Source organism: Arctopsyche grandis, chromosome 10 (genome assembly GCF_051622035.1).
Source record: "Arctopsyche grandis isolate Sample6627 chromosome 10, ASM5162203v2, whole genome shotgun sequence".
In the NCBI taxonomy this organism is placed as follows: Eukaryota; Metazoa; Arthropoda; class Insecta; order Trichoptera; family Hydropsychidae; genus Arctopsyche; species Arctopsyche grandis.
Genome location: NC_135364.1, coordinates 5,495,964 through 5,521,417, shown reverse-complemented (window position 1 = coordinate 5,521,417; position 25,454 = coordinate 5,495,964). Strand labels below are relative to the sequence as shown.

General features: G+C 35.4%; 1 protein-coding gene across 1 annotated transcript in view; it reads right to left on the bottom strand.

Moving 5' to 3' along the window:
• LOC143917857 (uncharacterized) overlaps positions 1-16,690 on the bottom strand; it is a 372,933-nt gene extending 356,243 nt beyond the window's left edge. The window contains exon 1 of the mRNA XM_077439465.1: positions 16,212-16,690. The gene's annotated coding sequence lies outside the window, so the exon portion shown is untranslated. The remainder of the gene's footprint in view (positions 1-16,211) is intronic.
• Positions 16,691-25,454: the final 8,764 nt, after the last annotated feature.

Genomic DNA, 25,454 nt, shown 5'->3' with positions numbered 1-25,454 from the left:
CTCGTATTGTTACATGAAAGTTATTCATCGTTATTTATCGTATTAATACGATGTTTGTAATATCTGACCATAGATGTCAGATATTGTTTAGATTTACATATGTAATATTATCTATGTAATAATTATGTGGACCAGGAAGGCGCATTTGGGGTTTACTTGTTAAGACTTCCTGGTATATTTGTATATATGTATGTAAAAATATTTATGTAAAATAAAATAAATAAATAAATAGAGATAATGAGAACCTATAAAGCAAATTTTATAAAATATAGAGTGAAAAAAGAAAAAGCTATAGGCGTTTAAACAATTAAAATCTGACATAGCGAGATGGTGGCGAAGTGGGAAAAAACGGTGTGGACGAATGCGACAATGTGGATGATAGACGTCACCGAGAAAGATGATGCAGTATTTTCAAACGTGTCTATTACGATTATTTTTCACCATGGTAATGGCGTACTTGATTTACACATATATTGATGACCAATTCGAGCAAAATGGCAAAGTTTGAAAACGATCGGAAGAGTGTGGAAAATAACCTAAATTTTTTCTGACGAAGAAATCGTAAGTGAAGTAAGAAGAGGATAGTAAAAAAAACCGAAAAACGGACGAATTTCATCCACAGAACATTCTAGCGCAATATTAGTACGTCGGATACGGTTTAATCAAGCGTCTTAAATTGAATCTGCACGGCAACTTCCATTTACTGCAATCCAAAAACGATCCCCATCCTCTCTCTCTTTCACATGTACAATACACACTCCCTCCGTTGCTCTCTAGCATACATATATCGGTACATGTAGTATATAGCATATATTCAATTCGATGTATGCGACGAGATACAAATTTAATTTGGTTCATTGGAATTTTGATTCGATAAAGTTCACGCGCCATTTTTTTTTCCCCTCCCCTAAAACGAGAAGATAAAACTCGCATTATTCGACAGTGGAGCGTAACTAGCTCCCCCACCATTCAGCGTAAGGTAGAGACGAAAACGAACAGTCTCTGGAGAGTATTTGGGAAAGCTATATCGAGATATACAAGAGTAAACCTAATAAACGAATGTAATGCTGCGGCCAAATTGATAAACTTACAAAAAAATCCTTTTTTTTTGTGAAATTCAAAAAAATTGTCAGCACTGTTTAATTGGTTTTGGGCTATCACTACGGCGTTGGAACGATGCTTTTTGCACAAAAAAAAACGGTTAACTATTGTCAATCATGCTTTTTTGTTCTCTTACTTTGTATACTAATGGAGCGGTCTATTGATGTTTGACGAGCACCCAGCCAACGCCAAAGACTAGTTATCAACAGACTTAAGGTGGCCAGGATGCTTTATTTAACCCACAATTATAACGTTTAGTGTGAAAAATATAAAATTATAGGCGTTTATACAATTAAAAGTTGACAAAACGAGTGGGTGGCGGAAAGTCAAAAATATAAGGCTACTGGCCACTGTCGTAGCTGAGCTGTCATCGTCTACAATTTTTTTGCATTATTAAACGTGTACATAACAATTACTATTCACCATCGAACTACCTATCGGGTAAGATTTAAATTTCCATCGTTGACCAAACCGCGCAAAATGACAAAGTTTCAAAACGATCGGAAGAAAGTAGGAATTTCGGTTGAATCATCAGCGAAGTGAAACATATATAAGCCATGTAAAACATGGTTCACTATTGTCAATTACTATTTACCTACATAGCAAGAGAGCAAAAAAAAATTTGACAATAGTAATTGAGAATAATGAACCATTTCTTGTGGGTAAAAGCATTCTGGCCACCTAAGTCTGATTATCACAACCAATTATAAATAGTGAAAAATGAATTTGAAGCAATTAAATGCTACTAAATTCATTAAAAAATTGCAACTAAATAGCAACTGATAGCAACTTTGCTTTTACAAATACAACCATACATATTTTCTTACTTACACGATACGATATTGTATGTAGAAAACGTGGCCTTACACGATATAGAAAACACGCCTTAAAAAAAACGGTACGCATCGTATTTTTCAGTTGCGGCAACTGAAAAATTGCCAATACGCACACACTAAAACTTGCTGTTTCGAGCAACACGTGGAATTGCTAAGAAAAGTTGCTCATTAAAACCTAGCCTAATTAATCGCAATCATTCCAAACAAAATCAAACTTTCTAAATAGGCAATGTTGACAGTATCCTTGACGTTTAAACAAAAAGGCAACAAATATTGTAAATGTTGCAGTTGCTTTTGTACGACTGCGATGCGCCAAATAGATACCAATTGTTTTGCTACATTACGAGTCGATGATGATGGAAACATTTGACATGGTATGTATGTCCGTACATTATACATATAATGTCGAATGTATGTACATACATAGATGCAAATTCCGAATGTGTAGCAACTTTTCCATACTCTTTCAGACAGCAAGCACGATGACAGCGTTGCTTCTGTTTGTCGCAAGTTTTAATCTTACGGTCTAACAATAGCCTTCCTTTTCATTTTAACTTTTTAAACGCAAGTTTGAAAGTTGCCTCCGGTCCTATTCTCATTTCCGCATTTAAAATCGAGTCGATTATCTCCCCTCTTATTAGAGCACTCGCAGCAACATTTCAAAGGTGAGTGCGAGAAACTTTCAAGCTTCAAAGCATTCGACGGGCCCAATAAGTTATTGGACGAGATCTTTTCCAGTCAAAGCGAGGACTTAAGTCCTCGACGGTACACCCTCGCCTCAGCACCCTCGAAACTTCCAGAAACAAAGTTGCAACATAAATTCGCCATTATTGACAAGGACACCAATTCCGCTGATTGGACGAACAAACTCGAACGAGGGCGATCGAGCGAAAGCTCCGCACCGAATAAATCGCAAATAAATACAACAGAAATTATTTATTCCACACTAATCATACAATCTGGGCTGGGGCCATAACTCATCGCAACTTCGACTCGACTTAAGTCGCAATATAAATCTCCGACGTGGAGAAGATGGCTGCTAAGCGTCTGAAAGTTCCTATCCAGACAATAACTCAATTAACGCTATACATATACACTTTTGGGTATGAAAAGCTTTCTGCACTAATGCAGAGCTGAGCAAACTTCGCCTAACTGCACTACACGTGTAACGGTAAGTATCTACATACATACATACATATTTTCGTATACATATATAGCTACACATTCTCGTCTTTTCAAATTGAAACATTAAGGAAAAACGGATAAACTACTGCTTCCGGCCGGCGGAAATTTTCCAAAACCTTAACCTAACGATCGTTAAGGCTTTCATCGAAACTGTAAACACGAAATTACAACATCGTCGATCGTTGCCCGATAAAAGACGTAAAATCTACAGCACGTTATTACAAAAATCAATTCCAATACGACATTTGATTTTTTTTTTTTGATTTTTAAATGCTTTTTATTATTACGAAATTATGTTCACAATACATCTTATATCTATTTTAATAGCTACTGATCTACTGATCATTTTCTATTTTACAATTTAATTTAATTTGGTTAGTAATCATAGTATTATATTATTCTAATGTTAATCTACAGCATAATAGGAAAAAGAGCTCAAAAACCTATTTACAATCCCTATAAATGTTCATAATACATCTAATACATAATATTAATTAAAGACTCTCTAAAGTCGATGACCTAAAGCAGATTGTGTTTTGGTAATCTGTGTTTATACCTGAAGGGTATAGACATTTTGTTGTAATCACCGAGACTCTTCACAAGTGTGTTAGTATGGTTATTAGTGATTCTGTCATAGAATCCACTGGTTAGTTTGTTAGTAATGTCTGTAACAAACGGAATATTATATATGGCATGCAGTTTTTTCAAGTTAGTATATATGGGTGTATTATAAATTATTTTTAGGGATTTATTTTGTATTACTTGGAGCTTGGAAAGGTTAGTATTCGAGGCGTTATTCCATACAGGTGAAGCATAGGTTAATAATGGTAATATGAGCGCGCGATATAATTTATTTTTATTTTGAGTTGATAAAGAACTATGGCGACATTTGCATATACATATGTACAAACAAATATGTGCAAAAAAAACCAACATTTAAATCAAATAGTACTGTAGCGTGGACGTGTACAGGGGTGTCCGAGATCGGATTAAAAGACGCAACGAGCAATAGTAGAAGTACATAGTTTAATACTCTTGATCCGTCAACGAGCTAGCTCTGAACGAAGCACGTTTCAAGTGATGGTTGGAGCTCTACTAATGTCTCTTCAAAGCCGAAAGTCTCTTCAAACCAACTGGTATCGTGGTTACCAACAAATCCATTTCCTTGACTACACAAAGGCGTTTCAAACTTTCGCGTCGGTAAAATCGTAATTACGAATATTATTATTAAGATGTTTTTTTCACGGTAATCTTCCCAGACATGCATACAACAAATCCTGAAGGCTCCATCGTAATCAGCTCAGTGGTTTAGGAGCCTATACGAGACAGGCAGACAGACAGACAAACAGATATTCAATTTTATATACATATGTATACATATATAGATGAGAGATAATGAGAGCCCATAATGCAGATTTTATAAAATATAGAGTAAAAAAAGAAAAAGTTATAGACGCTTAAACAATTAAAACCTGACATAGCGAGAGGATGGCGAAAAGGGAAAAAATGATCGGAACAGTGTGGATGCAAAAATGCGGCAACATGGATAAATACGGCAAATAGACGTAGCCGAGAATGATAATGGAGTATTTTCAAACGTGTCTATTACAATTATTTTTCATCATCGTAATGGCAGATTTGATTTCCACATATATTGATGACCAAACCGAGCAAAATGGCAAAGTTTGAAATCGATCAGATAATAACCCAAATTTCGTCAGACGAAAAAATTGAAAGCGAGCTAAGAAGAGGCTAGTAATAATAATAGAAATCGGGAATGTCTTGCATCAACCAGAACCAGCCGTGAATACAAAACATCCCTGTGAGAGCCAAATGGAAGAGAGAAAATAAAAATCCACTTATACCTCAATTCAATTCATCACATTCAATTATGACAATAGTGATGAGCGCAAATAACCAATATTTTTAACCCTCCCTCACCAAAGTGGGGTACGCAAGTGCCCCAATTTTTACGTTTTTCGTAATAACTATGTGGTTTTCAAAGCTATACACACTATATTTCTTGTATTCCTAGAATGAACTACAAGAAATTTATTTTAATAGATTTTTTATGATTTAGAAAAGGGGTACATCGTAAAAAAATACATTTCTACGTTCCAAAGTATGATTTAAAGGCGGTAGCGATAAGTCATGTTTTTGACTGTTCGCTTGCATATTCTTGTTGATCGATCAATCAATGCGAGAGAAAGAAACAGCTATATTTTCGTAAGCTATTGTTTTCGTCGCTTTTGGCGCGTGGCTATTGAGTCGTGCAGTCGCCTATTGGCCTTACCTATGTGCGTTTGCATGTCGATACTTTTTAATACAAAAATAGTCGAAAAAATTCTATAGGACTAAAACTTTTTTATGTTGATGCATAAATTGATTAATAAGACATATATTAAAACCCATTTGTATTGAGAAAAAGTTGTATTTTGATTTAAAAATACTGGGGTCTTACTCGACCCCGGTTCGGGACACTCGTTCGATATCGACGCTCCGTCCTTCAAAGGTTAAATATTACTAAACGCAAAACAGTATATTTAACGTTTTCCAAGATATTTCTCGAAATGAAACGAAGAAAAGTGGATTTATGCTACTTTGAAATATAACGGCTCATTTATCGAACCTTACTGCTAATATATATATAGATACCTACATACCAATCGAGTCGTTTCCACCTGAAAAAGTTCCGACAGGCTGCAAAACAAACAATCCAAAGTCGAAAAGTCCTCGGGGATTATGAACGCGGATATTTAACTCGGTGCGTCATTATTGGCAATAATGGATTCGCAGACTCGCCCTCCTTTGTAGTCGCGAGGACCCCGACAATTTGGAGGGCCTTTGTCGAATATTGACATTCCATTATTCGAGATTCTTCCCGATGGTCCCGAACGAGCGCCGGGGCGGACTTGTAGCGGAATTGAGAAATTTGCCGAAAAAATTTCCGCCGAAATCGCCCTCGAAAAAGCAATTTCGCCCGCGATTTTCACCCATTGCGCGAAAATTCTCCTTTATATGTATTTTTCATTTTCACTCTTTTAACGCTGAGCCTACGGCATTTGCGTTGATCCGCTGAAAACAATATGTGACGTAGCCGCGCCCAGATTATATCGTCCGTTTATGCAAATATCGCTCTCTCGTAATGACTTTTTAATCTCCGCCATTGTGACAACGGCTCCCGACCACAAAGGGTTAAAATCTTCAACCATGTGGCGTCGCGTGCGAAAAATTTCCAAAATTAAATTCACAACGCGATAAATTGACACTTACATCATGTAGGCCAGTGTGGCGCATTAGGTTCTTCCTGTAATGCCACAATGGTCCAAAACTAACTATAAATATATAAATAACCATGATAAATATGAATTATTACTAATAATAATTATAATTTTTATTTTTCTCTCTTATTTTCTTGGCCATTGTGGCGCATTTGGTTCTTCCTGTAATGCCACAATGATCCAAACTAATGTTTAAATAAATATTATACACACTTTATACTCAAAATGAAAAAACTAAGGATAGGATTTGAGGATTTTTTTTATTTTTTATTTTATTACATTAGGAAGGCCTTACAGATAAACCCCAATGCGCCTTCCTGGCCAATTACAATCAATACAGCATTTATTATCCAAGTCGCTGAATTACGAGACACTGGAAACTCACAAATTAACGAGACATCTATGAATTGTACATAAATTTGATTGTACATTAATCATACTCAAATAGTGGTGATATAGCTGTCATAGATGAAGAATTGTATAAAATGATGCAAATGTCTTTGTGGATGTTAATTGATATGTATTTACTGAATTGTTTAAAATGCTGCAAATTTACAAAATTTGACCATATATGTGTCTCTGTGGATATCAATTGATATATATTTAGATATGTATGTACTTTGTATAATAGTAATAATATTTTTATCAAATGTACAATGTTTCTGACCAGGAAGGCGCATTGGGGTTGCCTGTTAGGCCTTCCTGGTATAAATTAAAAGAAAAAATAAAAAAATTAAATATATTTGTCTGGTAGCCTGCGCTCATCATTATTTTCATAATTGAATGTAATGTATGAGTGGAATCTTCTCTTCCATTCGAGCCTCGCAGGGATGTTTTGTACTTGTGGCCGGTTTTTATATATATTGGTGCTGGCTTAGGGGTGCAAGACACTCCCTATTTTGTATTTTATTATTTGATATTTTTACTTTTTCTGCTATTATTATAATGCTATTGTTTTTTTATGATTATGTTTAAATGTATTTTTGTCTGTGTATATGTATATATTTTTTTTTCTCATCTCTCTGTATTTTTTTCGACCATTTTGGCGCATCAGGGACTCCTGTAATGCCACAATGGTCCAAACTTAAATAAATATAATACATTACATACATACATACACGCGGCCAATACCATAATACGAAAGCGAAACGGCCAAGGACGAAAATACACACATTCTCCTAACAATATCGAATCTTATTATCATAACTATAACGTATGCTTCAATTTGTTGCCGAATTTATTCAACCGTAAATGTCGCGCTAGGCCAAAGGAGGGAAAGAAAGGGTTTTTTTCACGAATAACAAGGGACGTAGTTGGCGGTGGAAATTCCTTTTGAAATCGACAACACCCAAGATGGAAAATCTCCCCCTCCTATTCGGCGCGCTAAATATATACATATGTACATTCGTATACGATTCGAATATCTACCTATCTTCTTTTACGGCTATTTCGAGCCACTTGACAAAATAAGGATCCGCACGTGCTATTTATATTGAATAAAATAAATTTTGTTGGATAAAATATAGGTACATACATCAAACAAAGAACAAACCAGATTCAAAATAAATTATAGATATACATACATGCATAGCCTAAATCGTGCATACTAAAAACTAAGATTATTAAAATTATTATTCATAATCTAAATCTAAAGACCAACTTCATATTAACATAATATTCAATATAGAACATTTCTTAAGAAGAACTGAAACAATGGTATAATCCCGACCCTAGAGTATAAGGAGGAGTAAAATTGGATTGAAAAGCTTATTTGATTCGTTTGATTTGCGAGAGCAATCAATCTCATTAAATATCAAATGTCAATCAATTTAACAAAAATTTGTCAATCAATTTAACAACAAAAACAAATTAAGTGCTAATATGCCTGGTTATAGTGACGCGTTATAGTATTCTGTAATGTCACTGTGGCTAATCTAAATATATATAAAATTGAATGTCTGTTTTTTTGTCTGTGTCTCATATAGGCTCCTAAACCACTAAACCGATTACGATGGAACTTTCAGGATTTGTTGTATGCATGACCGGGAAGCTTACTGTGAAAAAATCTCTTAATAATAATATTCGTAATTACGATTTTACCGACGCGAAAGTTTGAAGCGCCATTGTGTAGTCAAAGAAATGTTTTCGTTGGTAACCACGTTACCAGTTGGTTTATGACGACACGGCGTTGAAGAGACGTTAGTTGAGCTCCAACCATCACTTGAAACGGGAACGGGAATTGCATGCCTTATTCTGGTATGGCAACGCATGCTGGGTTTAGCTAGTATTAAGGAGATACACGCACTGGCAGTGCTAAGTCCAGAATGACATGATATCGCCTACGTACCGCCTTATAAACGGTAAATCTCTCAGGACGTCTAATCTGTTTACCTATTGTATAGTCACGTATTCGGATGTCTTCCCACGGTATGGGTCAGTTCTGCGAAGGGATTAATAACGGTCATTGTTTAGCCTATATGCACTTAGAGTCTAGATATAATCCTTGAAACCAACTATCCCGGTCGCACGGTATGCACTTAGTTAATCCGTTAACAGGTAATCCTTGAACGATCACACAGTCTCTGGGATTCTATTCGCTTAATCCGCGGTGTACGTAACAATATATAAATAAATAAATATGTTTATTTATTGTTTTGTAATTTTCTAAACCGATTGAAAAAACCCTCGAGTCTATCGCAAGTACATATTTAAAATAAATATAAAGCTATTTAAAAACATGCGTGACATTTGGACCATCCTTACGGAGGGTCGAAACAGCGGAAATGAGATATCTCAAAGAAATTGCCAGATGAGATCAAACACACACAACACGTAATACATAGCAAATTTTAGTCATACTATTTTACAAAAAAAAAAAAAAAAAAAAAACCGCCATATTACTCAAAGCTACAATACACATACTTCTATATAAGCAGCACTCCGAGTACAGTTAACCATTTCGAAATCGCCTCGGCTCAAAATTCAAGCACAAAAAAAGCACATCGAAGAAAGCTGCCACCAGCAACCACCATGCCAAAGAAGGAACGCATAACGGCACACCCGAGAGAGAGAGAGACACTTAAAAACCACCATCAAAAATATATTATATGTTAAAAAAAAAAACGAAACCATGACGGCGAAATTGCAGTACAAAGAGCTGAGAGAAGTGTTAACAAGTCAAGCTCACCTTGACACACCGCGAGGGGACCGGCTATTATGCGTGAGCATTTATCTTACATATATACACATACTACATACATACATACATATCACATGTATGTATATATTATATTATATTATGAAACGCGTGTATAAGACAGGGTCCGTTGTGTGATGTGTGCCGACGAAAGAATTCACTCTCAATTTCTACCGCGGCCGCATCATAATGTAGTCAACGAGCCGTTGCTGAAAAAAATCCGGTTTTTCTTCGCGGGACCGTTCGACGCACTCTTACACACGAGCACGCGACCGTATTTACTGTTGCGTCACGTCTTTTAATCGTCCAATGCCAACTTTCTCAGGTGTGAGTTATCTCACGATTATCAGAGCGGACAAAATCGGATGAAGAGCGGTTTACACGCCGATTTGGCCCGGCCGAAAACCGGCCGTGCGATCCACGACTCGTACGCAGAGCTCAAGACCGAAATGCACGTCGCGTCGCTTGGGTCGTTTATGCGGGAGTATATTAATAAGTGACGTGCATGGCGTATAACTTTGTTTATTTTTTTTCAAGTTTAAGTTTGGACCGTTGTGGCATTACAGGAGTCCCTGATGCGCCACAATGATCGAAAAAATACGGAGAGATGAGGAAAAAATATACATATATACATACCTACACAGACAAAAATATACCAACATTATAATATTAGAAGATAATGTAAAAATATCAAATGATAAAATACAAAGTAGGGTATGTCTTGCACCTACAGCCAGCACCATTATACAGTGAGAACCAGCCGCAAATACAAAACGGTGACACGACAACTCGTTCACAGATTTTCCGTAAACCGATGATGCGCTCCAGGCATTACGTATACGGCCATCTCTTTCTCACCCCGTCTGTTCACCAAGATCTCGTTTACTATGCCATTACGTATGCAGCCATCTCTTTCAGAAACCGTCTGTTCACCGGTAACAGACGGTCTGTGAAAGAGATGGCTGCATACGTAATGGCATAGTAAACGAGATCTTGGTGAACAGACGGGGTGAGAAAGAGATGGCCGTATACGTAATGCCTGGAGCGCATCCTCGGTTTACGGAAAATCTGTGAACGAGTTGTCAGGTAACCATACAAAACATCCCTGCGAGACCCAAATGGAAGAGAAAAGATCAAAATTCCACTCATATGTGACATACAATTATACCAAGGGGCTGGGATGGGCAGCTTCCCCCCCCCCCCCCCCTAGATTTGAACGGGACTGTCCAAGTTGTTTAATGTTTTATTATGAATTTGAATTAAAATACTAAATCAACAAAAATAGAATATTGAAATTCTTTAGAACACTGTATGTACGAAAAACGAGATATTCATGGGGTTGCGCAAATGACATTTCAATGTACATTGAATTGTACATTGAAATTGTAATGATTGCCAATTCTTAAAATTGAGTTGGATCTTTCTGGCAAGTTTAAAATGGCAAAAGCCGAGACAAAAGCATGGTTTGCAACCATTTGTAGCGCAGCGAGCCAGCACCCATATTACATAATATAAGAACCTGTCAAATACAAAACATCCCTGCGAGGCCCAATCGGAAGAGAGAAGATCAAAATTTCACTCATACATCACATTCAATTATGAAAATAATGATGAGCGCAGGCTACCAGACAAATATATATATATATATATATATATATATATATATATATATATATATATATATATATATATATATATATATATATATATAGATTAAAAGAATCGGTGATAACCTACGCTCACTGAGGTGTAAAATATATCATTCAGTCTCAGCAGCAACGATTTCATTTAAAAGTCGGATAGCTCTTGGAAAGCACAAACGGGTAAAGCCAGACACGTGAGGGAACTCAAATATATAAATCCGTATGGGTCGACCAGGTGTGAAGAGAAGGGCACCATCCGAGTCGGTCAGAGTGTATATGTTCATGAAAATATGGGACTATAGCCCATCCACTGTGGGGAGACAATTAGGTAAAACGCACATGCTGTCCCTTACATCGCATCTCGACCAATAGCATTTTACGCTTACATTTTTCTACTGTCTGCACGAAATGACAAATTACGATTTGTCGTAATATGTAGCAAGTCTCTAATAATGAAAAAAATAAATAAACACCATGAAACATTCATCTTATGAAAATAATATATCACCCCCTCGAAAGTTGTCACACTTCATTATTGGTTCTTGTTCAAAAAAAAAAGGTAATATTGTTGACTTGCTGAAATATTGCTGATTCTGAGTAACATATTTCACAAAAAGACATTTTTGAATTTACAAACTAGAATATTACATATCAGAAGCACAACATAGCAGATTAGGTAAACGACAGTTTCTAATATATTTGCTGTATAGTTTTATATGTACTATACAGCAAAGCACGTTTCGGCACGTTCAGACAAATTTTGGCGGAGTGCAAGGCAAAATCAACTTTGTATTCAATATTGCTTGCGTCGCATTGTCGAGTCAATATTTTTTTACAATATGTCGTTTCCGAAAATATTCATATGCGCGCGCGCGATTTCGTTAGTACGCGTGCACTCGCTACTATGACGGGATATTGCGTGCTTAAAAAAAAATCCGGTTTTGTTAGATACGTTTCGGTGACATGTACTGCTGTATAGTATGAATAGATTTTGTCGGCTACTGCTGTTACTTGCTGTTACGTCTACGCCACGTTAGACATGAATGTGTCCATATAAAATGTACCAAATAATACTTTTCGTACTGCTAGTACGTTCGTGCTAGTATGAAAACTTTATATCGTATAAAGCTCTAGAATACCATAGATGCAGCGGTGTATTGGGCAACCAGTTGGACGATAATTGCGATTAATCAGCCATAAACCAGTAAGTCTCTTTCAAGTTCTCAAAATAATAATTCAGATATAGTAGGGAGCAATCTTTACAACAGACAAATCCCATTAGTGGTAAGACAAAACATATTTTAAGCTTATTCCAAACTTCAAAATGGGAAGAAACACACTCCACGAATTCCACCAAGGGACTTATTGGAAAATTTACAACATAATGAAGGCTTTCACTAATGTAACTACAGATAAATCACATAAGACTGATTGAGTACAAATTTGAATTTAATACCGTGCACACATTTGCCTAAGTAGATCGAGTGAAGATTATCCTCCATTACAGTGTAGCGGTATGAGTGATTTTGGTCTAATGGACGTCTGCCACATAGAACGAAGGTAATCGAACCTTTTCGATGGGTAGGTAGATGACCAGTTTTGACATTGGATTTACCTTTGACTTTCAAGTCTCGCTCGTGACAAATACAAGACGCATACATTCAACCCAACAAACAATAACGACATGCACACGCTTCGACACCTATAGACCAAACATTTGACATAAAGATTAAAATGTTACGTGCAAATTTTTCTTTGCTCTTTGGGCAAACAATGTGTGTTTGCTCAAACCGCACATGTTTATCTCAAAAATTCGAAACAGAAAAAACGATTTTCGCTCGTATCAAAGTCACCGACATAACCTGTTAAGAAAAGAGCATTTCAAACATCGATAGCGCGCCCGCCATTTTATAAACAAACGTCAAACGAAACTCTTGGCCGTAACAGCGCCGACCGCGCCAACACTCCCCTGTTCGCCAGTGTCAATAACACTCGTTTTAATTGAACGCTCCGGAGTCTTCAATTAATATTCGACGCAGATTGTCCATCCACGACGACGACCTTCGATGTGTTTTATTTCGTTCGCGACGCCATTCACGACAAGCGTGCTCGCTCAACGTTTAATGCCATGCAAAATAACAATTAGAAAAAAAAAATAAACAGAAGAACAACAATGCAATGGATTCATGGAGACACAGAAGATTGACGCGCAATAATTATTTATATAGTAGCGGTCTCATTATACAACAAATAGCACACTAACGATTTTAATTTCATAATTTATAAGCCCCCCCGCACATATAAAACATTCTTCGAATACTCGAGCGCCATTCAGATTTGATTTACAGCTTCATTGGTCGAATTTAGATTACAAAACAACAACAAAAAAAACTAACTGGAATAGAGTTAGAGCTGCCGAGCATTGTCACTAGAGCTAGTGCCACCGATAAATTAACTCTTCACGACACGTATTTCGGACAATTCAAACGGTCTATGGGACGTGCCGAGCTCAACACCATTTTTTTTTTCATTTATTATTATTTAAATCGAGTTAGTACCGTTCATTGTCAAAAAAATCTAATTTGCATATAAGTACAAATTTCACTGACATGCACACATACCTTTGTGTTTCGTTTTTATGTCACACAAGCCGGTTAAATTAGCGGTCTACAAATTCAATACACGAGCACTAATTCGAGCAACGAAAACTCGCATCTTATCTCCTAAGTTATATACGAGAGTAGCGTTTATAAATAAACCCACACACCCAACAGGCACTTTTGAGTGTAGGCAGATATTTAAGCAACTCTCTTTTAGGCACTTATGATTAATGGTATACTTTTCAAAACCCAATCTTTAACTCCTACAACTCGACTCATTTAAGCGAATACATATTTTACGTTATCATTTCCTGGATACATTAATAAAAAAAATGATCAAAATCCTCCGACAGGTGCAAAAAAATCGCAAAGTGTCATCAGATGAGTCAATGCTTTATAGACCGCCGACGCAATAATTGCGCAATTACCTTAAAAGGTCCCTCTCAAAGGAGCGATCCTGGATTTTTTTCCAATGTTACGCGTTAGCGTGTGTTTGTTTTGCTTTAGGCCACGCGTGGTCGATTCTATTATAATTAAAAATAAACAGTTGCTGCAACAATTGAGTTTGCCTTCATAGTTGAATGCGACCGAAAGCGCGATGACGACATGACAGTCGTAAAATATCATAAAAAATGTCATAATTTCATGCGGGTTGGTGTCGTACGCATTTACAAGTAGATACAAGCGAGACAGTTAAAAATGTATATCTACAAATTCTATAGTAGTAGATGCATTTTTCACCATTACATATATTGAAAGAATGGCATTGCTTATTCTATATTATATTCTTTAAAAAAAGAGAAATTTTTCAGTTACCCAGAATACATTAGCCCAATTAAATTATTCCAGAATACAGTAGCCCCGATTAGACGATGGCCCGATTAAAAATAAATTTACACATTACAACGTTTCTACTAACTCCCGTTTCCGCTAAATTTTAAAATATTGCAACCTAGGGTAAGCATACATACATAGAGGATGGGAAAAACTATTGAGAATATATAATTAAACTAGTTTGAGCATGAAAAACCTAGTTAGTTTAACAATTTGTTCTTCTGTGCACACTATAACTGGTCGAATTGGTTCGGGTATGAACAAACTATGTAGTATGTTCGTGAAAGAACTAAATGTACACTTGGACTGTAACGTATACATACACGGTCAAAAAAAAGATAACCTTACTATGACCACATTTTTGCTGGACGATGCAATTTTCTTGACGTATAATTTAAATATTTGTTTGAATTTGTTTATCAAATGGTCTGTTAATATAATATTATACAAAAAAAAAACGTTCACACAAATGTTGGATGTAGAAGAAATACCACAAAACTAATTAACAATAACATTTAAATGTATTATCAATTAAAAATTATATAGAAGTTTATTATTTAAATACTTACAAATTAATATTATATTTAAGTATTAAATATTTAGTTTTTTTTAAAAAGTTATACGACTAGCTGATCAGACGGACATCGACATATTTAGTATTACTTTTGGGCGGTTTATGTACATATAAGATGCATTCAAAATATTGTTTTTCCACAATATTATGAATTTACTAACTTTACTTTTCATTTATATATATTCTATATTTTTTTTTGTCATAAAAGTGTCATGTGATAAAAATACATTTATTGATTTTCACAACTTTTTCTATTGATATTGTTTTTTTTTTTAAATTCGATTTATATTATATGACTTACTTAAATGGGTTTTTACCTGTACAAATAAATAAATAAAAAATATGCTGATCGATTATTTAATATTTAAATAATGATGAAATTCAATTAAGAAAATGCTACTGCATACAATAGTAAGTATGCTTTATTTTTGAAAAATATATAAAAAAATACTAAGATAACGTCCATTTTTTAAACAATGGTTATTGCGGTTTTTAAAAAACACGCAAATTTTAATGCACGGTTGAATTTGCGTATCAAAACAATCATATAATTCTAAAGAGAACAAAAAGAACTTGCTTAGTTATTTTATATATTATTATAGCATTAAAAAAATCGGTATATATGTTTGCACAAACAATAATATTCCTTTAAATAAAATATTCAAAAAAAAATTCAATTGTCATATTTTATTCAAAAGGTTTGTCGTCGTTTGAACCAAAACAAACGCTTAACAACGAGCCATAAATATGGCCGAAAATCCACTACAACAATAGAATCGATCATTAAAATTGAAATAAAACGTCAGATCGTCAAATAAAATAACGACTTGAGGGGGGGAAATCGACGTACAACTTTCAATTATAACGTACACATTTTCCGCGGGGGAAACCCCCAGGGGAAAAACTCAAAACAAGAGAGTCGCAGACTCCATATGCTGTCTGAAAACACACGCACACTTACTTGTTTACACTGCGAATCCTGTCCCAGGCGAGTTACGACGTTTCGACACGGAGACGAAAGCCCGGCTTTGGCTCGCCGACACACACTTCCTTATTTAGTTGAGCAGTCGTGTCGCCGCAACAAAAAACCAACAAAACAACAAATAAAAACCAACTAAATACGCACACAAGTTTCACCAGACCGAGCGCACATCGGCTATTTTTCAGCGGGGGAACCGAAAAACCGAAAACTGGAACCGGTGTTGTCGTGACGCGAGATAAACAGACGGAAATAAAGGAGAACACGCGTACAACCTGACGGCAGGAAAGCGCGCGGCTGACTGAAGTACATACGTCGACAATCGGGCCCCCTCCTCTCCACTTCCTCACACCCGACCGGTCCTCTTTCCCCCTCTTCTCTCTCCTCCGAGCAACTGTCGAACACATCAAAGCCGAGCTATGATGCCTCCCCCTCTCGGTTCGCTCCAACCGGTTAAATGCAATCGGTTCGCGCGAAATTCGAAGGTGAACTATCTATGTACATACATACAAACGTATGCTGCACAATTCGCATGATGCGTGTGCAATTCCGAAACCGGTGGTTGAATGTGCTGTCAGTGCTGCCAACTCATTATATTAGACTAGCGTTGTGCCCGATGTTTTCAAAGAGGTGGCTTACACGAATTAAAATAAAGTTATATGTTATATGGTATCCGGACATGTACCCCCTGGACACGTACTCCCCGGACACATACCCCCGATCAAAAACCCCCTGGACATTAACCCCCCGCGCAAATAGCCCCCGCCATGGATAAAAATAGTAATAAAAAATTAATAATTAATAATAATAAATTGAGGTGGTAGAGCATATTGAATTTCATTTTACATATACATATATGTACAATATTTAATTTCAATTTATTGTAGTAAATAGAATAAATATCAATTAAAAAGACTTTTAGTCACCAGTTAGCGTTTGCTTTCTGTGGTATTGAAAGTAAATTTTAATAAAATTATATATTATTGTTATATTATCTACATATTTATTTATTTTATTGTTACAAATCAATATACACTCGCCATTACAGATTTGCTCCAATGCGACGGGTGTACGTTAACGAAATACAGAATACATAAACAATCAGAAATCAGAAATACAGTAATACATACATATACAATCAGAATATATAGCATATAACAATTAATCAGAAATAATAATCATAGAGACATCTATGGATTATTTTTAGATTTTTTTTTGTATACAATTTTTATACATATAATAAATACGAAATTATAGAGATGTATATAGAGATATCTATAGATTTCAGATTACTGTGTATAATTATTACAAATTATATACAGGCAAATTTTGTGACAACAGAATTAGATCTAATACCAATTTTCAGGAACCGTTTCAGCAATGATCAGATAAAATTGGCAAACTCTGATAGAGAAACGATCGATTTGGAGTCACAAAACCCCCAAATCTAACCAGCAGTGGCGAGGAGTCGAACCTTTGACCTCGGTGGTGCTAAATATATACGCTACCACTAAGCCAAACTGCTGGCTTACATATAATGTATAAAAATGAATTTCTGTGTGTGTGTCTCGAATAGGCTCCTAAACCACTGAACCAATTACGATGGAACTTTCTGGATTTGTTGTAAGCATGTCTGGGAAGATTACTCTGAAAAAAAACGGGAAAAAACGGGAACGGAAACGGTGAAAACGGGAATGGGTGTCATTGCAACGCTATAATTTCAAATGTTTTTGCGTCGCAGCCAACGTGTCCGCTGCCTGTGTTTTTCCGACAAATGGTAACGGGAACGAGAACTTTATCCTTGAGATTTTTATCCCCTATAGATTTTTATCCTTGACGGGGAGGGGGGGTTATTTGCACGGGGGGTTAATGTCCAGGGGGTTTTTGATCGGGGGTATGTGTCCGGGGGACGCGAAAATTGGTCAAGTCCAAAGGGTCATTTAAACTAATGTCACCACCTGTCATTTAAACTAATTCAATGACTAGACACCGGATAGTCAAAGTGCTATCCATTGTTCCATTGTTGTAAATCATTTGTAAAAAAGGTTCGGCAAACCTTTAACAATGCATTTACAACCTTTGAACAATACGCGGCACCTTCCGGGTCCGGTGACTGTCATTGACATCTTAAAATGATATTCAATGAGTCACAATGACATTCGCTTAAAATGTTATTGTTCAATTTAAATAAGAATATGTTGGTGAGGTTGAAAACACCTGTAATTTATACTAATTTAATAACATCCGCGATCTATACGATAAAAAGTACCATATACATCGATATATATATATAACATATAATACAATAAAAAGTTACTTTTTCCATTAAAATAGGAAAATTTTGGATTTTTGAACATTTTGTCGCTTGAACATTATTTCCGTGAACATTTTGTCGTGGGTACATTTTGTCGCGTGAACATTTTGTCGCGGGTACATTTTGTCAGTGCACTAATTTTCGGGTATATTTTGTCGTTGAACCTTATGGACTTGCACCAATTGTCATGTAACCATGTGTCCGGGGGTATGTGTAAAAGGGGTAAGTGTCCTAGAACCATGTTATATATGTCACAGTGAAATTATAACAGCAGTGAAAATATATTTTCACTAACGTTTCAGTGAAAGTTACATTTTCACTGGGTGTAGTTCAGTGAAATCGTATCCAATTCAATTTTCACTGACCCCTATCAGTGAAATTATAATTTTTGACAGTTGGATGATAGCGCGTCGCCCCACTCCTGTCCATTCCCACTCTCCTCCACTATCTGTTTCGATTTGGCTTTTTTTAAGCCGCGTGTGTGGGACTGCATGCGGAAGCAAACACTTAGTAATATCTTAGCAGCCAACACTTATTTATTTAAGGTTAGGTTAGGTTAGGTTAGGTTAGGATTGGTTTTATTAATTTTAGATTAGGTTGTTAGGGTTGGTATTATTTTAGGTAAAGTTAAGTTAGGGTTGATTTTATTCAATTAAGATTAGGATTTTAGGGTTGGTAGTAATAAGTTGGTAGAAAATATATTTTCAACTATCTATCTATCTGCTATCGCTGTAACATATATATAAATATAGTGGAAAGCAATTTATAGGCGAGCGAGCTTATTACTTAACTAGTATTGTTCCCGATGAAATATCATCGCATGGGTATTGGAATATTGAGTTATTTAATTAAAAAAATAGTGTTTTGAAATATTTACATTAATAAAATTTTAATATAAAATTCGTAAGTTGTTACAATACCTTGCACGAATGCGACAGCATTCTCAGTTCTCGTAAGTCTCACACTACATCGGATCGACTATAACTAAATACTTTTTTCTCAAAGCAAAACATTATGTAGCTGCCAGCAGAAATGTTTATTTTATTTTAAAATAATACTCAAAGGAGCCGAATGGTTAGAAACAGGAAATAATTTTTTACGGATGGACGGACCGATGTCGTTAAATCGTTACCTTATTTTGAAAGGGTTCTAACTGCACCTGCTATTTGGAACCTTTTCAAAGTAAGGTAACGAAATGTAAGTGAAAGCCTAAATACAAAAGTAGTTATAAACCTCCCCGACAAAGAGAAAAAGGAAACGACGGATCTTATCTAAATACTTATGTACATTGTTAACACAAAAATATTTACATTGTAATTGATATATTAAATTACAATACATAGTACTTGTTTATTTATTTTATTAAAATACATATTATATTTTATATTAAAACCCCTGTCGACTGCATCTATAGAAAAATATTCGGATGTGACCAACGACTTACTATTATTTTATTTTACACTAGTAACCCGTTGCACAAAACTCGTGTTGGTAATTATTAGCCATACGCAAAAAAACGTCCGACAGCGCGCACGTTTCGCGCCACTGTGCTTGTTTATTTCGCTCCACGATATACGAAACATGCTCTTATTTCAAGTATGCAAAAGTTTTAATATCATATCCGCCACAAACGATTGAACGGTCGAACGGGCGGCTTAATCATTTATATATTGTATGATATTTTTATGTACGCATACTGTTTTTTTTTCTGAAATTTTTTCAATGATCTAATATATAAAGAATATTCTCAAAATTTTACTTACACTTCACTTATAAGCCAGTCGATTATTTGGGATAAAATGCGTCCCAACTAATGGGAATCTGAATATAAAAATTCAGGCAGATATTTGCTATTGAAAAAATAATACATAACAATCTTCTTCTTGTTAATGCCTTGTCCGCATCCGGACGTTGGCGACCACCTCGTCGATTATTTGAATATATCCGCATCGGTCTTCAGCGGCTCGGAACAGCTCTTCGGCGCTCATATCGGTCCACATGCGCATGTTTCGAAGCCAAGATAACTTTTTCCTGCCAATCCATTTTTTTCCTTCTATTTTCCCCATGGTTATCAAACGGAGAAATTCGTATTTTGGACCCCGTATCATGTGTCCGAGGTACTCCATCTTTCTCCGCTTGATGACAGAAACAAGTTCCCTGCCTCTCCCCATCATGCCGAGGACAGCTTCGTTTGATATCTTTTTGGTCCACGGAATCTTCAGCATACGCCTATAGACCCACATCTCAAAAGCTTCAATGCGGCTGATCATCTTGGTTTTCAGAGTCCACGTCTCACATCCGTGTAGTAATACTGTCCAGACGTAGCTCTTCGCGAATCTCAACCGCGTATGAAGATTGAGATGCTTGTTTGTAAGGGCCGCCTTCATTTTTACAAATGCTGTTCTAGCCATCTCGATGCGGATTTTTAGATCTTCATCTGGGTCCATCTCTTCATTCAGCCAGGTACCCAGGTATTTGAATCTTTTTACTCTTTCTATCACCTCTCCATCCAAGGTTAGATTCCCGGTGTCTGTTTGCATTCTATCTACTATCATAAATTTTGTTTTCTTTAGATTTATGCGCAGACCTCTTCGATTGCTTTCTTGATGTACACGGTCTAGAGATCTTTGCAGGTCTGCTAAATTTTCAGCGACTAGTGCCGTGTCATCAGCATATCTTATATTGGTGATCGTCTCGCCGCCCACCTTGATGCCCTCCGCCTCTTGGAGAGCATCGTGGAAGATGGATTCGGTGTAGGTGTTAAAAAGAGTAGGTGATAGGATGCATCCTTGCCTGACGCCCCGTTCTATAGGAATCTCATCAGTGAATTGATCATCGACACGTACTACTGCAGTCTGATTCCAATAAATATTTCGTAGCAATCTGACATCTCTGTCATCCAGGCCAATATTTTTTAATGTTTCCATCAGGCGAGCGTGTTGGACACGGTCAAAGGCCTTTTCAAAGTCTATAAAGCAGATGTACACAGGTTTACGGACTTCTCTGCATCTTTGGAGTAGTGTTTTCATACAGAAAAGGGCCTCTCGGGTACCCAAGCCTTGTCTGAACCCAAACTGCTCTCTGCTAATCGCCTCTTCACACCGTGAGTAAATTCTGCCCTGTATTATCTTTAGTAGGATCTTCAATGTGTGACTCATTAGGCTAATTATTCTGAAGTCGCTACACGTCCTCGCGTTACTCTTTTTGGGCAACGGGATAAATATGGATTGTAACCAATCGCTAGGTACTTCGCCTGATAAATATATTTCATTATAGAGTTTTGTTAGATTTTCTATGTTATCGTCGTCCAATAACCTGAGAAATTCGGCAGGAATCAGATCCGGTCCAGTAGCTTTCCGACTCTTTGCTAGTTTTATAGCATGTTCCACTTCGGATTTCAATATATATGGTCCCGTTTCTGGATCTTCAATATGCCCTCCGGTTTCTCTATTGTCTTTAAAGAGCAATTTTGTGTACTCGGTCCATTCTGATTTCTTCTCATCCATATTTAAAATGATTTTTCCATCTTTATTCCTAAGGAGTATGAAATCTTTTTTTCTGAATGATCCTGTTGCTTCTTTTAGTTTTTTATGTACGTTAAATTCGTCGTGTTTTTCTTGTAATTTTTCAATTTCGTTACATTTATTTTCCATCCATTTTTCTTTGATTTCTTTAATTTTCCTTTGAATTTGGCGGTGAATATTTTTATATTGTGTTGGATTATTATGTTTGTGTTTTCTACGTTCTTCCATTAAATGTATAATTTCATCCGTCATCCAAGGTTGTTTTTTATTAATTATTTGATTTGTTTCAAGAAACTTTTTCCCAGATTGGGTCATTGCTGATTTCATACCTTCCCACTTTAAGTTTACATTACTATTTTCTTCAATACATTTTTGTTTAAAATTTTTATTGAGATCTTTTGTAAATTGTTCGTGGATCGTAAGATTTTTAAGCAGCTCTAAATCCAATCTTGGTTTAGGTTTTGATGCTCTTAAAATCTTTTTCAGTCTTATCTTCAATTTCCCACAAAGTAGATTATGATCGGATGCCACGTCTGCACCAGGGTAGGTTTTCACCGATTTTATACTATTTTTAAATCTACTGTTTATCAAAATAAAGTCAATTTGGTTTCGCACAATATTATCAGGACAGTCCATTGGGGATTTCCATGTGTATAATCTTCTTTTAGGTAGCTTAAAGAAAGTATTCAAGATAACATACTGCTCTTCCTGGCAAAACTGAACTAGTCTGTCTCCTCTCTCATTTCTTTCTCCAAGTCCGAAGCGACCAGTTATACCCATTGTTTCTTCGTCTCCAACTTTGGCGTTGAAATCTCCCATTATAATGTTAACATCATGTTTTTTCGTATATGTCATCAATTCTTTGATTTGTTGATAAAATTCTTCAATCTCATTTTCTTCTTTATCAAAAGTGGGGGCATACACTTGTATTATGTTAACATTTATAGGTTTTCCTGCTAATTGTATCATCATGACTCGTTCAGATAACGGAATAAAGTTTCTCACACTTTTACTGATGTCGTCTTCCAGAATCACAGCAACACCATTCTTATGAGTGCCGTCAAGCGATCCCGAGTAGTAAGTCGTATATCCATTGCAATGCATCGTTTTTCCTGCTCCAGGCCATCTAGCTTCGCTTATGCCGAGCATCTGTATTTGGTTTTTTTTCATTTCTATTTGCAGATTTTCAATTTTACCTGCTTGATACATGGTCCTAACGTTCCATGTACCAATTTTTCGTATGTTCACCACTTTGAGTCCGGGGATTCTTAGCACCCCTGTCCCATTGAAGGGACGCCGGAGACTCGGGGCCGTGGTTTTAAAATAAAAATGTTAATAAATACTAAAAATGTTAAAAATGTTAATTAATAAATAATTTGAAAATAAACATAACAATGTTAATTACTAATTGCACAACTTTTATTTAAAAATTATTCAATCTGTGCTGTCGTTTTTTAAAATTAAATATGTAAATACATTTTTGTTTGTTATCATAAATTAATATCGTAAATAATATTATTTTTTTTACCACATACATATGCATGTAGATAACAAATATTTTTCTTCTACTGATAAAAAATATGAATCTACATATTTCAAAAAAAATGTTTGTTTGTCTGCTATATATGTATTTAAATCTACAGTTTTCAACTTAGCACTACATACATACATATATGTACATATATCAAATTTGGTGTATTATCTTTTGACGGACTTTGGAAGAGCTTGGAATTCTATTATATGTATATTGGTTCTACCCAACCTGTTAATTTTCTTTAAAAAATTTAACCTTCGGCGCATTTTAAATTTTTATTTATGATAAAAATAAAGTTACTACTTGTGATTTCGAAAAAGATATTTGCCTGTGGCTCAATAGTTACAATGGAAAATCTTTATTTTAGAAAAATCCTCAAACATACATATATCTTCATTGGTCGTGGGCCAAAAAAGGTTGAAACCGCTGATATAAAATATAATACCCAAAAAAAAAGTATAGATATTTGTATGCACAGTAATATTCTGTTTCACGGTAAGAGAAACTTAGCCGTCGACTAGACTAGTATTGCAAAAACGGCCATAAATCAATTCAAGATAACATTATTAACTGCTATAAATACAGATAGGTATATACTATTTCATTTTATGCTGGATTTATTTCATTTCATATGCTAAGATACTAAGGAGATACATACATACATACGATTACTAATACCTTTTATTTTACTTTTAATAACTTCGGTTTTTGGTTCAATGGTGTAACAAACAATAAATGAATAATTGAGATTGAGAATTTTATTTTACATTAGATTAGAATTCAAAATAAAATTAAAGATGTCTGGTAATAAAATAGTAAGCTATATCAAGCACTATTCTAAAATTTATTTTACAACGTAATAAAAATATGGTGTTTCGGTTTTTTTATTTTATATATGTAAGTACATCATGTACATATGTACATATGTAGTGTTCATTTTCAAGAGATATTAAGTATATCTTTTTGATTTATTTATTATTTTTACCTTTCGGAGACTAATATTTCCGAAAGCGACATAAAAGTGAAAAAGCAATTTGTGAAAGAAATATTTGATTGCTTATATTTGATGTAGACAAACCCCTTGGGCTAGTCGGCTATACAGTCTGCAGAATTTATCATTTACATAAATAAAGCAATTTACTATGCATAGAGAGATCCATATTACTGTCAAATAATAACTTTATTATTTGACAATCATATGATATACATAGGTATGTATGTATATGTGTTTACAATTTTTTTCGTATTTTAATTTCTAATATTCTCGAAGTTAAATATCAATGTGAGAATTAAACATGAATGTATATGTTAAGTTTACAAGTACACAAACACGAGTGCAGCATATGTCAAATAACTTGAAAACTAAGTCTTATATTGATTTATTTAATGTTTAGGATTATAACTGTGGGGATTCCATGTAAGGCAAGATCGTAGAGAGGGAAAAAAGGATAGGCGACTTTATAGCACGTCTTTTATTGTACTAATCTTTATACAGCCAAATCAACGCTATCGCACCAAACATGATGCACAGATGGCCCGCTGATGCTGCCGACCAATCACCGTTCAGCCGGATTGGCCCGGTGTCTGGGGTACCAACTCTTAATATTAACACACCTGTGTACCAACTGTTCGGCATTACTCTCATTCATTATACATCAATTATAATCAAGTACAATCATTTATATTAATTACTACATAGCTGTTGTCAATTATAACTGGTACTATTATTACTAAAAACTCGTACTATTATTACTAAAAACTCGTACTATTATTTACTCATATTTACACGAATCTGAATTGAATTAATACAAAGCTGAAAAGTACTACAAATGAAAGATAAAATACCCGACTAT